The sequence below is a fragment of the Ochotona curzoniae genome, unplaced genomic scaffold (assembly GCF_017591425.1).
Source record: "Ochotona curzoniae isolate NIBS_2020 unplaced genomic scaffold, NIBS_Ocur_1.0 scaffold_2587, whole genome shotgun sequence".
In the NCBI taxonomy this organism is placed as follows: Eukaryota; Metazoa; Chordata; class Mammalia; order Lagomorpha; family Ochotonidae; genus Ochotona; species Ochotona curzoniae.
In genome coordinates this window covers 19,077,906-19,094,166 of record NW_024467096.1, presented here as the reverse complement: position 1 = coordinate 19,094,166, position 16,261 = coordinate 19,077,906, and the positions used below count along the sequence as shown (strand labels likewise).

The following is a 16,261-nucleotide window of genomic DNA, read 5'->3' as shown; positions in this document are numbered from 1 at the left end:
AATTTGCATACACAAATATGAAAGATTATTCTTGATCTATTTTCTGTCACTATCTATAGAGGAACAAATACTCTTATCCCAGATTCTCCAAACAGCTGTAACAACAGGAGTAACTTCCTCTCTCCCTGCCCATCCTCCGACCCCCAGTACCAGGCTTAGGTGTAATGAAGGCATCATCCTGGTGAGGTTATATTGAGAGCTTTTCTCTTTTGTTAGAGACCAAGAATCAGAACCAGGGGGAACTCTGTGTGTGCTGTAATTTGCTTCTATTTTAAATTCTGGGTGTTCTGAGTGTTTTTTTTTCCTTCCTGTTGCCACCAGGATTTTCTTTCAGTTCCATTGAAGCAAAGCTCAGGCCAGACTCACTCTGGTAGTTTTCATGAGGTTTAAAGGTGATATGCTCAAGCTTTTCTGGGAAACTTGGAGCCAAACCAAGATGTGCTTTGGCTGCTAAAGACACATACAGTTTCAAGGAGTCAGATTGTATTTCTTATTTCAAGGGTTTGATTTTTCATACTTCCTAGTGGTCAAGTTGTTTTGATACATGTGTGACCTTCAGTTCATTTCCTTTGTACTTGGTTTGTGCCATATTGATCCCTCCTTTGCTGTCAGTATTCTTTGTCTCTTTGTGTTCACAGATAGCTCTACATGTGTTTGTTCTCTGTGCTGAATGAGAGTACCACAAGACTCAGAAAATGTGTTTCTAACCTACCACAATGCAGTTTAATTAAGAGCCTCAATTCTTTTAAAATTAAATGTATGTTACTTAGAGTCACATTTCATATTAGCCATTATAATGCTTATTTTGGCATAAATTAACAGTACACCAAATAGAACAAATGCAGTTAAAATAGAATGTTGGTGACATTAAGCATGGGGGATGACAAAGGCCTACTCTGTGATTTGGTTTTGGGAGAGGAGAGAATGAGAGCATTGTTGGTTGGCTCAAGTCTGGAAGGTACGCTTTTAATCCTGACATTTCCTGAGGAGTTGGAATATGCATAGTAATGTTAGGTGCTCTGGGATTTTAAGAACATGCAAATCATGATTTCAGTCCTCAAGATCCTCACAATGTTGATAGGGAGATGGATAACATTAAAGAAATGGAAAGTCGCACTGCAGGAATTAACATAGGAAAGAAATTTCTTTCAGTGGTAACGGGGATTGGGAAAAGTTCAGGGATGTGATCGCTTTTGCGCAAAAGCTTAAAAGGTGGGCAGGAATTTGATAATCAGGAATTAATAGTAAAAAGTGTTTGCTATTATAAACCACAAGGGTGGAAAAATGAAAGGAATGCACAGGGAATCTGTGATTAAATGGAAAGTTGTCCATAAGGCTGCAGAATTGAAAGCTAGAAAAGTAAACAGACCTTTCTATGATTTTGCTAGTAGTACATACTCAAGAGCAAAGCTTCTCTCTGTTTTTGAAAATGTACTTCATTTCCATAAGTCCTCTTGATTGAGAATTATTGCAGCACATCCTAGGACTTTGTCTCTCTCAATAGGTGTAAGGGAGAAGGTCTTCTTTTCTCTCCACACCAAGGTGTCTCCTCTATAGCCCCATCACTCTTCAGGGATTGCTTTACGTTTCATGCTCTTTTTTCTTCTATTGCACCATTTCGGGAGGTACTGCAATTCCAGGTTGAGGTGCAGAGTGGACGGAGCAAGCACCTTCTCCAACTCCTAGCTCCAAAAATCCACTCAATATATTGTTCTCAGACAGAGGACATCAAACTGATAAGAACAGAAACTAGATCTCAGCCAAAAGGCCAAGAAGAAATTCCCATGCTTGTTTAAAATTAGTATTCTATCTACTTTAAGAAAATTGTGTTGTAATTGTTAAGTGGATAACACTATATAGTCAGGACTTAATAGAAACAAAAATACGTCATATGTCTCTTTTTTTTTCTCTTTTTTCTTCTTCGCTTTGTATTGTATTATATATTGTGGTTCATATAGGATGTGGCCTCTTTTTTTTTACAAGAGCTATTGAAATAAACTGATTAAAGGATTGTCTTTGAATTAATTTGACTTGAATGTCAAGTATCATATTCTCATTTTCCCTGTCTCAGACATTAATATCTTTTTTTTTCTTTTATAGACATTGTGAGGTTCAAGTTCAGAATCATCCTGATTTGTATCAACTAAAATACGTTCTGTCTATTAGGACATCACATATTTTTGAAATGCCTATCATTCTGAATTTATACCAAGCACTTTATTCTCTAAATTTGCCTCCTGATAGTATAATAGTTACTCTGTTAGCTGGTTTGAAAGAGACTGGGAACAAGACAGAAAGTGAGGGCCATACAAGGAGTTGGAAATTCCTTATTTATTCTTTTGCTTTAAAATCTTGATCTTTTTAAAAAAGTTGTTTTATTGGAAATTCAGATATACAGAGAGAAGGAGAGATATAGATGAAAATCTTCTGTCTGCAATGACCGGAGCTGAGCTGATCCAAAGTCAGGAGTTCAAATTCTCTTCCGGGTCTTCCACACAGGTCTAGGGTCCCAAGGATTTGGGCTGTCCTTGACTGCTTTCCCAGCCCACAAGCAGGGAGCTGGATGGGAAGTGGGGCTGCCAGGATTAGAACCTGTGCCCAAAATCTTAATTTTAACAAGAAAATTAAACTTTACTGAAGGGTTAAAAAGTTAAAAAGAAATTTCTTAATTTTTGATAATTCTTCCTACGTATACAATAAAATTATTATCTTAAAACCAGAAGCCTTCATTATTAGAAAAATGTTATCATCATTACATTTGGACTAGTAAGATACAGTATTTCTTTGTATGTTATCATTGATTTATGAAATTTAAAGAGTTGACCTACTGGAGGCTGGTAGATTTGGGGAGAAAATGGAACTAGGAAAAAGAAGACGTTGGCCAAAGGATTCAATGTTTCAAATGGTATAAATAAGCTGTAGTGATCTATTACTTTAAATGGGGATCACAGTTGTAATAACAGAAATTGCTGAAAGAATGGATTTTTAGGGTTTGGACTTTTCACTTGCTGATTAACCTACTCGTTAAAATGCCTGCATCCCTTTTTGAAGTTATCTGTTTCTACACCTAGCTTTGGCTCCTCCTTCCATCTTCTTGATAATGTACACAGTGGAAGTCAGCAGATGACAGCTCAGGTCATTAGGCTCATGCCACCCAAATGTGAGACCTGCAATGAAGCCCCAGCTCCTGACTCTGGTCTGGCACAGTGCTGGCTGTTGCACACGTTTGAAAAATGGGAACTCTCTCTCCCTCTGTCTCTTTCTCTCTCTGCCTTTCAAATAAATAAATATTTAACAAAGCAATTCTTAATGCTTTCAGTCCCTCACAGAGACACATAAATGTTGATAATGGAATGTGTTCATTGGCCTGACTAAATCTCACTCTAACATACACATAGATTAAAACATTGTATTGTATCCCATAAATATACCTAATTATTATTAGTCAAATAAAAGCAGAAAAATTCTATCGTATTTCAAATCATTGTATTGTCCAAGGTGGCTATTCATGTGCAAATTGAACACATCATAGGTCACAGATCTTTTTCATCCAAATATCTACTGATCAAGGTAGCTGGACTCAGTTTACGTGTTGTGTTCTAGTCTTTTTCAAGATGTGAAGGCGATACATTTCCCCCTTGCCTCCATCTGCTCTGCTCCCGCATCCCCCCCGCTTTTTTTTTTTTGCTCACAGCATGGAAACTACAGTTACAGCTTAGCCTGTTTTGCTTATGGAACCGTGCCAGAAGCAGTTTTGAAGGTGTTTTAAAAATGAAGACATCTGGCAGCTGGCATACTTACAATTCATTTTCCAGAGACAAGTTGCACGCTGCTGGAATTTTCAACTGAAGGTCACGCACCAGGTAAGAAAGCAGTCAGGTGGAGCTGGTGCACAGGAAGCTGCAGACGGAAAAATCGTTGGCATTGTGAAGTTGGGGAGGGCTGTATTAAGCACAATGCTTGTCTGCCAGTGTACTCCGTCCCCTCTCCTTGTCACTGTGTCCCTTTAAAAGAGGTACAAGTGGGGATGAGGGGAGAAGTCCACGCCAAGAAAATTAACAGGTAACCATAAGCCCTGGCCATTATGCAAGAAGAAAGGTTTCTGAGGGACTAAAAAAATGAAAAACAAAATTTACTGTAGTATCGGACAAGTGTCAATTGAGTGGTTCAGTCTTTGGGAACTAGCCAGAGGGGTTGTGTGCTTACTGCTCACCTCACCCATGAGTCACTGCTTTCTGCCTGAGGATTTGCTTAATGTTTCATAGTATTTGGTGTTTTCTGTTTTAAAATCTTATCATGACTGAAACTCTCTAGACGCTACTTTCCAAATCAATTGGTCTTGGTGATTTCACACTTCTACTAGATAAGACTAAGGCTATGGCCTTTTTGTTTGTTGTTTGGGGTTTCATTTTGTCTGGTTTTGCTACTACATGAATTTAGCAGGCAAATATGAGACTTTTGTGAAATTAACAACGGACCTAACAGAACAAGGGAGTGATATTATCTAAATATGTTGACAGTTTCCTCTCTGACAAATTTGATCACTTTAACGCACAATAAATTCATGTCATAAATTCAGAAATTATTTATACTTTACCTCAATGTATGTCCATGCAACAAGTCTAGGATTTTTTTCTTTCCATTTTCACTTCCGGCCTGTTGTCTTAGGTGACTATTCTTTTCTGCTGATGATTCTGGGTGTGAAGGTATTGGTTAGAGAAGAAGAAAGCAGAGGAGAACAATGCAGGGAAGATTTGCAGTGGAGCCTCCTCACCTTACCCAAAGGCAGACAGAATTGCCAGCCTTATGGAAATGGCAAACTTGTGCATTATAGTGAGTCCCTCCAAAGGTGGGTCTCCTATAAGCAACTTTCAAACGTCACAGCAGTTATAAATAAATGACCAGGAGCGTTTACGTGACAGTAAAATCTGGATTCAGTTCTTATTAAAAGGTCACCACATCAAGCCTCTTTCTCTCAGTCCCTCAGAATAGTCGACTGGCCTTGGACCCCTTCAAACAGAGCAATGGTGACAGTGGTGGGGGCTGAGAGGGTGAGGTTGTGTCTGGGCTGTCCAGCTGTCCATTCTCTTTGGGTGGAAATGGTCACATTGTTTTATTCCTCTTCCCTCCCCTCCTCTCCTCCTACCACCCTCACTAGCAGAAATCCACGTGAAGGAAGAAATGAAATGTTTCTTGCGTCTTTGGCACCATGTGAAAACAGTGAGAAAACGGTAATCTTGGCCAGAGCGCCAGGCTCTTCTTATCCCAGCCGCCCTGTCCTCGCCGAGCCTCTCTCTCTAGACCCTTGACTTCTTAGTTTGTTTCAGGTTCTGTGAAGTAAGATTGCAGAGGTTCAGGCTGCCTTGGGCTCAGCCCAGAGGCCGTCAGACATCAGAGCTGCAGCAGGCTCAGATGGAAGCTCCTTAAAGACAGCCAGCATCCTGAGCATTCCGGCGTGGCAGGGAGGGCGATGCTGGGGTCTGTTGGCTAACATTGCGTCACCTACAAATGCCTTTCCTATTTGCAAGGGAACTTACACATTGGTACTCCCTTCAAGAGGTTTTCCTTCCTCGGACCCTGCATCTTTCATGGAAATTCAGCCACTACAACATCTGGGGATATTTTTCCTTTGGTGGTTTTTTTTTTTTCTTTAAGAAAATACCATAAACACACATGGAGAGAAGGGCACCTGGTAGAAACGGAGACGTCTGCCTGCGATTTTAATGACTGGATCTGAATTCAATGGGGCACTAAATACTCTTTTCATGGGGCCATCCATTTAGTGTAATTACTGCCTGAGAAGAATTTTGTAGTTTTTAGAATTGTAACCTATGGGAAGTACTGGAAAACTCTACTCCGTGTAATCCAAACCGAAGACTCATGAGATGAATTATAAACATTTAGCCCTAGGTTTTAGAGAAAACAGTGATGATATGCCCATCCCTCATTCTTCCTCTTGCGACTGTTGATATGTTTGTGGTTAGCCAGCGAAGTCCCCCTCAGATGACGTCCCTGTGCAATCCCGGCTCTTGGCCTGCATCACACGCAGCTCTCCATTCAGAACTTGTACTGTGTGGAGCCAAATGCTCAGGAGGATCGCTTCATTAGGAAGCATTGTGCCCTCGCACATGATCTGGCAAGCACTGGATGGCAACATTACGTCTCATTCTCCCTGTGGATGATCTCAGGTCATTTCTATCAATTTTCATTCCTGGATTAAAAGGAAGAAAAGTACAGTACATGGACAGGAAACATAATCTCCAGTAAGAAGCATTAAAAGGGAGTTGGGAGACTGAAATATAGACTACTGGCAAAGATTCATCTTCCAGGAACAATTCCCAGGTGTGTGTGTTGGGGGTGTACTGGTAACAGACAGCCAGGAAATTAATTATCCTCGGTGTTTAATTTTTAAAATTGAGTAAAAGTACTTCAGAAATGAAATAAATATTTGTGATCATATAAAAAGGCAACCTAAGATTTTGCAGAACAGAGCTAGTTACACAGTGTTTATGGTAGGAATATTTTCTTATTCAACAAATCTTACTAGATATCTACTAACACAAAATTTTATTGAGACTATACTATGAATAAAGTACTCCAATTATAAAAGAAAATGACAATCAAATCCTTCAAAAATCATTTTATTTTTATATTTTATAAAAGCAGATTTTATCTTTATCAAAATGTATTATGTAAAGATATGCATTGTATTAATGCATTGTACATTGTTCAAAAATGTATTATGTATATGATAATTAGAGATTGACATTTAATAAGGCTAATTTATAAGTAGCTTAGAGTTTATTTTATGATGAGTTCTCTTGATAATAGCTCTGTGGGTTAAGCAGCAAAGTGAGAATTATTTCCTGTCCTCTTGATTAAAAAGTGCATGAGGGCCCAGCGTGGAAGCCTAGTGGCTAAGTCCTTGCCTTGCAATAACCGGAATCCCATATGGGTGCAAGTTTATATCCTGGCTGCCCCACTTCCCATCCAGTTCCCTGCTTGTGGCCTGGGAAAGCCCAAAGTCTTGGGACCCTGCACCCGCTTGAGAGACCAGGAAGAAGTTCCTGGCTCCTGGCTTCAGATTAACTCAGCTCCAGCTGTTGTGGTCATTTAGGGAGTGAACCAGCAGACTGACGATCTTTCTGTCTCTCCTCTCTGTAAATCTTACTTTCCAATAAAACTGAATAACTCTTTAAAAGCAAAAGAAAAAAAGTACAGGTGATATACTTAAGGGTTTACAGCAAGCAAATGAACAGTGGCAATACTTTCCTGACTCAAATTTCTACCTGTTCATCATGCTGAGAGATGGCTATGTACGTGTAATTCTTACTATTAATATTAAAATATATTTGGTGAATCCAAAGGGCATGATCCAAGCTTTTGTTTTAAAATTTGGGTTGTTCATCCACTCGACCCATATTGAATATATGTTATATACTAAATTCTATGATAGGTGCTATACGGTTGAAAATAAAGCAGATGTGGTCACACAGAGTAGTCAAGGATGAATGAGAAGATACACGTTAAATGAGATGTATACAGAGAAGGGAAGATGGCCGACGTAGGAGAAAGGCTATGAGGGAGAGTTCAGTGAGAGAAGGTTAGAGTGCTGCAGAGGCAGCGAAGAGGAGCGGCAGGAAACCGTAGGGAGAGGTCCGTGAAACTCCCTGGGACAGTGTGGAGCCAAAAAGTTCCACACAACTCGGAAGAACAACGAGAACGGAGCAGGGCAAAGGTAGAGAAGCCGACATCCCACTCCAGACCTGCTGAGTCACCTTTGAGAGCGGCCTGACGGGAGACGCGGCCAGCTTGGAGACAGGGAAATCGGAGGGATCGTCGCCGGCGGAATTCTTCAACAACAGCAGAAGCAGACTGCAGCAGCCGGACTTTGGTGAGCTGGGGATTAACGTGGCAGCCTCCGCATTCCCCACCCCCTGCTGAGGCTCCAGCCTCTGAGAACACAAGGGGCGCAACCTGAAACTGTCAGGTCTGTGCCTTGGGAACAGCGGTGCGTGTTGGTGGCTGAAAAGGTCCCGGGAAAGCGCCTCAGATCTTCCTGCGCTAAGTGGGCCAGTGCATCTCAGCGCGCGGAGGCTGCTGGTGGGAGTCTGGAATCCCCGACACCCTGAAACCCTGTGGGTGGGCGACAGCACCAGGAGGACTCTGAGCGCCGCGCCGGGCTGGGCTAGGCGGTCCCGCCTGCAGCAGCCGCCTCCGTAGCGCAGGAGTCAGGAGGGTGCTGAACTGGGAAGTGTAGCGCTGTGTGTCCCTGACACGCAGATGCCACTCCCATAGTGTGAACTGTCCATTCCTCGCCTCCCACCCCGCAGTCCTGAGTGTAGGCGACACACCGGGAGAGCTCTGAAATCTCCTGTGCCACACTGGCACTGTGCGATCCCGCTGAGAAGTTATTTTAACAGGGCGCCTGGGTCACACCTCCTCTACGGTCCTGTGAGGAGGAGCCACACACACACCACGAGTGGTGGAATCACTGCACAAGAGCCACGCCCAGAAAGTGCCTCAACCACAGTCTTGTGTGTGGGAGACACACCAGGCGGGCTCTGAAAAACCCTGCAGTCCCTGACAAGGAGAACGCAGGGAGAAAGCACATAAAACCTTCTACGTCCTGTGGATTCCCGTGCAGGGGGCGCGCCCAGAGAGCGCCTCCATCCCTCCATGCCCTGCGGTGGCACACCTGTAGAAGAGGTGCCCAGAGTGTGCCTGGAATCCACTGGGCCCCCAAGGTGGTGCTCTACAGCCCCGGGCCCTGAGAACGCACCAACGGTGCCTTGAAAATTACCACGCCCGGCAACACCACGCTTGCAGGCTCCAATCTCTACAGGAAAGCACCTGACAGCCCCTCAACACACGGGTCCATTTGCCTTACCAGAATACACCAACGCAATGGGAAAAACCACTAGAAAGAGCTGTGCTCCAGATGAAAGAGCCAGCACCCCACCAAACATGGGCCAAAAGCCATTATCAATATCGGCGATGCGAGATGAAGACATGGACGTGTTACCAGCAAAGGAATTGATGAAAATAATGCTAAAATTTCTCAGAGACGTGGACACAAAGCTGGAAGACTACCAGAACCGCATAATCACCGAAATACAACAAATCAAAACCAAACTGGATGCCCAAGAGAATAAAATTGAAAGCCTCATCAACAGAATAAATGCGGCAGAGGAAAGGATCTCTGAAACAGAAGACACACAAAATGAAAGTGCCCAGCGAATTAAACAGCTAGAGACAAACCTCAGCAAAACTAATAAAATGATGCAAGAGATGAAGGATTACCTTAGAAAATTGAATATTCGGATCATCGGCCTCCCCGAGGGAGTAGAAAGAGAATCTGGGATGCAAGCAGTGCTTGATGAAATTATACAGGAAAACTTCCAAAACACTTGGAACACGAATCCACCCCGCATACAGGATGGACAGAGAACTCCCAACAGACATGATCCAAAGAGATCTTCACCCAGACACACGGTGCTCAAGTTCTACTCCAATGAAGACAAAGAAGGAATCCTGAGACAAGTACGAAGTAGAGAAAAGATCACATACAGGGGAAAACCCATCAGAATTACTGCTGACTTCTCCGAAGAGACCCTACAAGCAAGGAGAGAATGGACAAAGATCTTCCAAGTCCTGAAACAAAACAACTGTCAACCAAAAATAATCTACCCAGCAAAGATCTCATTTGTATTTGAGAACGAAATCAGATACTTCAATAGCAAAGAAAAACTAGAAGAATATGTCTACACAAAACCAGCCCTGCAAAGTCTCCTTAGAAATGCGCTAGTCCCGGACAAAAAGGAGGCAAATCACAAACAAAGTTGGCAAATAAGAAGGTCTCCAAACTAAAGGCCGCACAAACAAGACAACTACATAGGCAACAACACATACACAACACAAACACATGGCAGGGCAAAATTGCAACCTCTCAATTTTAACTCTCAACACAAATGGTCTAAATTCACCAATCAAAAGACAGAGATTAATAGAATGGATCATCAAACAAGACCCAACCATCTGTTGCCTACAAGAAACGCATCTAACCAGAAAGGATGCAAAGAAACTGAAAGTGAAGGGATGGAAAAAGATATTTCACGCTAATGGACGAGAAAAAAAAGCTGGGGTAGCTATCCTAATTTCAGACGAGATAGATTTCATTCTAACTAACATCAAAAGAGACAGGGAAGGCCATTTTATACTGGTGAAAGGAATGATCCATCAAGAAGCAATCACCATCATTAATGTTTATGCACCGAATCTTAATGCACCTAGTTACGTAAAGCAATTACTTACAGACTTAAGGGAAGACATAGACACCCGCACAATTCTTGTAGGCGATCTCAACACACCTCTAACAACAATGGACCGGTCTACGAAACAAAAACTCAACAAAGAAACAACAGAGCTCACACAAACAATAGAACAACTGGACTTAGTAGACATATATAGAACTTTTTATCCTAAGGCCACAGACTATACATTCTTCTCAGCGGTGCATGGCACCTTCTCCAGAATCGACCACATGATAGGACATAAAGCGAATCTAAACAACTTCCAAAACATTAGTATCATACCATGTACCCTCTCAGACCACCATGGGATGAAACTGGAAATCAACAACTCAAAACTCCCCAAGAAGTATACGCACTCTTGGAAATTGAACAATATGCTATTAAACGAACATTGGGTCAGAGAAGAAATCAAAGATGAGATCAAAAAATTTATGGAAACCAATGAAAACTCTGATACAACATTCCAAAACTTGTGGGACACCGCCAAAGCAGTGCTACGAGGTAGATTCATCGCAATCGGAGCGCATGTCAAGGCCCAAGAAAGACGCCAAATACAGGAACTAACCTCACACCTCCAGGATCTGGAAAAACAGCAGCAGAAGAGTCCCACGCACAATAGGAAACAAGAAATCATCAAAACAAGGGAGGAGATAAACCAAATAGAAATCAAAAAAACTATACATAAAATCAACAAATCAAAAAGTTGGTTTTTTGAGAAAATAAACAAAATAGACACTCCACTGGCCCGATTGACCAAAAAAAAACAAGAGAAAGTGAGAATTAATAGCATTAAAGATGAAAAAGGCAACATAACAACAGACACTGCAATCATTAAGAAAATAATTAGAAATTACTACAAAGAACTGTACTCCCACAAATTTGAGGACCACCAAGAAATAGAAAAGTTCTTGGACTCCCACCACTTACCAAAACTCAGTCCGGAGGCAACTGCAGAATTAAATAAACCCATAACCGAGGTAGAGATTGAAACAGTCATCAAGGATCTCCCAACGAAAAAAAGCCCAGGCCCAGACGGCTTCACTACAGAATTCTACAAAACATTCCGAACAGAACTAACCCCAATCCTCTACAAGCTCTTCAAAACAATAGAGGAGGAAGCAACCCTCCCAAACTCATTCTATGAAGCCAACATCACCTTAATCCCAAAACCGGACAGAGAACCATCAGAGAAGGAAAACTACAGACCTATTTCTCTGATGAACATTGATGCTAAAATTCTCAACAAAATCCTAGCCAATAGAATTCAAAAAATCATCAGACAGATCATTCATCCGGATCAAGTAGGATTCATCCCTGGGATGCAGGGATGGTTCAACATTCGGAAATCCATAAATGTTATAAACCATATCCAAAAACAGCAAAACAAGAACCACATAATAGTTTCAATAGATGCAGAAAAAGCTTTCGACAAAATCCAACACCTCTTCATGCTAAAAACTCTAGCCAAAGTAGGCATAGATGGGAAAATCCACAACATAATCAAAGCAATTTATGAAAAACCCAACGCCAGTATCATACTGAATGGAGAAAAGCTAGAACCCTTCCCACTGAGATCTGGAACAAGACAAGGGTGCCCGCTATCACCACTGCTATTCAACATAGTCCTAGAGGTACTTGCAGAGGCCATAAGACAAGAAAAAGAAATCAAAGGCATACGTATAGGAAACGAAGAAGTCAAGCTTTCACTATATGCAGATGACATAATCCTATACATAGAAAAACCAGGAGACTCAATACAGAAACTGCTAGAACTTATACGAGAGTTTGGCAGAGTGGCGGGGTACAAAATTAACGAACGAAAATCAACAGCCATAGTGTACGCAAATAACACCAAGATGGAAGAAGATCTAACCAACAGGATACCATTCAAAATAGCAGAGAGAAGTATGAAGTATTTGGGAATAAATCTAACCAAAAGCGTAGGAGACCTATTCGAAGAAAACTACAAACTATTTAAAAAGGAAATTGAACAAAACCTCAAAAGATGGAATAACATCCCGTGCTCCTGGATAGGCAAAATCAATATCATTAAAATGTCTATACTACCACAAGCAATATACATTTTCAATGCAATTCCAATCAAATTGCCCAAAACATTCTTCACGGAACTGGATACAATGATTCAAAAGTTCATCTGGAAGCACAAAAAACCACGAATAGCTAGAACCATCCTGAAAAATAAGAAGTCAGCAGGGGGAATCACAATCCCGGACCTCTGGACATACTATAGAGCAGTGGTTATCAAAACAGCCTGGTACTGGCACAAAGACAGAAAGGAAGATCAATGGAATAGAATAGAAGCACCAAAAGGGAACCCACACAAATACAGCCAATTAATCTTTGACAAAAAGACCAATGACAGCTCAAGCAAGTGGGAAGGCCTCTTTGGTAAATGTTGTTGGGACAACTGGCTGATAGCCTGTAGAAACAAAAAAATAGACCCACATCTATCACCATACACTAAGATCCAATCTACATGGATAAAAGACCTAAACCTACATCCAGAAACCTTCAAACTCTTGCAAGAAAATGTAGGAAATACCCTGCAAGACCTAGGAGTAGGTCCCGACTTTCTAAGAAGGACACCAAAAGCAATAGCAGTTGAGAACAGAATAAACAAATGGGACCTCATCAAACTAAGAAGCTTCTGTACAGCAAGGGAAACAATCAACAAAGTAAAAAAGCAACCCACAGAGTGGGAGAAGATCTTTGCACACGATATAGGCGATAGGGGGCTAATTTCCAGGATATATAAAGAACTTCAAAACAACCAAAAAACCAAAACAAACAAGCCACTCAAGAAATGGGCACGGGAAATGGGCAAACATTTCACAAAGGAACAAGTCCAAATGGCAAACAAACATATGAAAAAATGTTCCAGCTCCCTAGCAATAAGGGAAATCCAAATTAAAACATCGATGAGGTACCACCTAACACCAGTAAGATTGGCCCACATAAACAAGAACACCAACGACGCTTGCTGGCGAGGATGCGGGGAAAAGGGAACCCTACTCCACTGCTGGTGGAGCTGCAAATTGGTACAGCCTTTATGGAAATCAGTCTGGAGAACACTCAAACAACTCAAAATCTGCATACCATATGACCCAGCAATAGCACTCCTAGGAATATATCCAAAACACCTGTTTTACGACAAACCAACATGCATCCCTATGTTCATTGCAGCACAATCAGTAATTGCAAAAACATGGAAGCAACCGAAATGCCCATCAGCAGAAGATTGGATAAGAAAGCTTTGGTTCATCTACTCCATGGAATACTACTCAGCTATTAAAAAAAACAAAATGCAGTTCTTTGTGGCTAAATGGGTACAACTGGAAACTATAATGCTAAGGGAAATGAGCGAATCCCAAAAGATTAGATACCACATGTTTGCCTTGATTTAACCTGTAATTTTTTGTTTGGTTGTTTGTTATTTTTTTTTTTTTTGAACCTGTCATTGATACTGTCTCAACCCAGATGTTTCGAAGAAGGGAACTTGCATTATTTTTAACATATTGTTTACCCAATACTATGTCAATTAATTCCATAATGTTGTATATTGATACTGTGGCCTCGTTGGGGCTTTTAACTGACTGGATCTTTACTCTGTTAGACCTATTTTCAGACCATAGAAGGTCTCCCCAAGAGGCCACTGAACTTATCTGGACAATAAGACGCTGAACTTTATGCTAGGCATGTGTCTGCAAGCAATGAATCTCAACCGAACTTGAACTATGGTTATGCAACAAGGTGGAGGAATCCACCATGGGGGGAGGGGTATGGGAGGGGTGGGGGGAATCCCCAGCGCCTATGAAACTGTACTACACAATACAATGTAAGCAACAATAATAAAAAAAAAAAAAAAAAAAAAAAAAAAAAAAGAGATGTATACACACACACACACACACACACACACACACACACGCTCTCCAGGAACACACCCCGCATGCCGTGCTTATGGAGAATTCGCACGGACTGTTGCCTTGGCTTGAACTGCTATCCCTCCAGGTTTCCTGACTATCCCTTCCCCAGCTCTCTGCAAGCCTCTACCCAAATGTCACCCTCTCATTTGAATAGTGTGTGATTCCAAGTCTTGCCAAATGTGCACTGAAATGTGAGGATAATCAAAATTTAACTAAGGATCCAGTTCAAAAAATAGTATTCAAGGAAGTGACACTGAATAACAAAACAAGAAAATATAAAGAAACCATTATAATTTATGGGTAAGTGTAAATTCTTATGGTCATGTAAATTATTTAAAATATTAATAATGTATAACTAAACTCCAAATTATTTTAAGATGAAACCAGTGTTGGGAAAGAACAAGATGATAACATTCTGGGGTTCTCTGTCTCTTATGACAGACAGCTAGACACCTGCACATTTAACTATGAGTTAAACTTTCAAGCTTACCCAATACGGGAATATAACATTATATAATGTTTAAATCTCTAAAAGTATAAAAGCTTACAAAAAAACGTATGTGGGGGGAGTTTTCTTCTTAAAAAAAGAAAAATGTGAAATGTTTAATAGCGATAATATGTCCAAACATGTTAATTATCACCATGATTGTGAGATCTTAATTCTCCCATTAAACAGCAATGATGATCAGATTTCTTAAAATGCTTTTTACTATTTTCAGTACACTTACAAAACATGATTAAAACAAACAGAAGTGTTTCTTAGAAATAACACATTTTTTCTTAAAAAATATTTTTCATGGTACAGTTCCACAGGCTCAGGGATTTTGTTACCACCTCCTCATTAACACACACACCCCATTTTCTCCTATATAATTACAGTAGTATAGGTCTCAAGCAACAGTAACAAATCCGTCATTCTGCCAATAAAGTATATAATGACATTGTAGATATGGATAGTGGTAGAAAGTCCAGCATGCTATTATCAAGATATATTTTTTGTCAACATATAACAAAATGATATAAAATAAGGCTTTGGGGCCAAAATAATGAATAGCAATAAGAGAAAATTTTCACATTATAAACAGAACGATCTATCAAGATAACAAAATCACACATTTTACACCCTTAGCCATAGAGTTGTTTGGAATGCAAGTAAATGTCTTTAGATCATGAATCCTACTGGAATGATGCAGTACACAGCTGGTCTACCTCAAGGACGAGCCTTCCCTTAGCTCTTGAGTTAGATCTGAACTGAAGGCAATGTCAAGGTAATCAATGATCAGTCAAAATTCCAGTGACAGGCAAAGGAGAATTTTCTTGAAAGTCTTTTTGAAAAATTTTTTACTCTTAAGGAAAATATCAACAACCAAAACTCACTTTCTCTCACAACCCTCAGGCTTTTCACACTCGGTGAAATTCCTCTTGTGCGATCAGATTATCTCCTCACTATGTAAAAAGAATTTCTGGGTTCTAAGAATACAACGTGTAAGGAAGACAAAACTCATTTCCTCTGAATCATTCTGTTTGAGGAGATAGAACTTTTAAAAACTTTGCTGGGAGGGAGGAGAGACTGCCCTAAATGTTTGCATACCTTATGGACACCAGTTAGTGTCTCAGCTGCAACACATCCAATCTAGCTCCCTGAAAATGACCTGGGAAAAGCAATGGAAATTGGCTCATGTGCTTGATCTGCTGCCACCCATTTAGGAAACATGGATATAGCTCTTGGCTGCTGGTTTCAGCCTGGCTCAGCCTGGCCATTTTAGCCATCTGGGGAGATAGTTTTTTTTCCTCTCTCTCTCCCTCTCTTTCTCTCTCTCTCTCTCTCTCTCTCTCTCTCTCTCTCTCTCCCTTTCTTTTCTATTCTCCCTGATTTTCAAATAAATAAATAAACCTTTTAAAAATAAAAAACATATAAAATATATGTAGCAGAGAAGAGAGACTGGAAGTACATCGGATAACTTAAAAATCATAGTCAGGGAAGTCCTCTCTGAAAAGAGAGCA

General features: G+C 40.7%; 1 pseudogene; it reads right to left on the bottom strand.

The window, feature by feature from the left end:
- Positions 1 to 1,603: 1,603 nt before the first annotated feature.
- Positions 1,604 to 1,780, bottom strand: LOC121171406 (annotated as a pseudogene).
- Between the last annotated feature and the right edge of the window lie 14,481 nt (positions 1,781 to 16,261).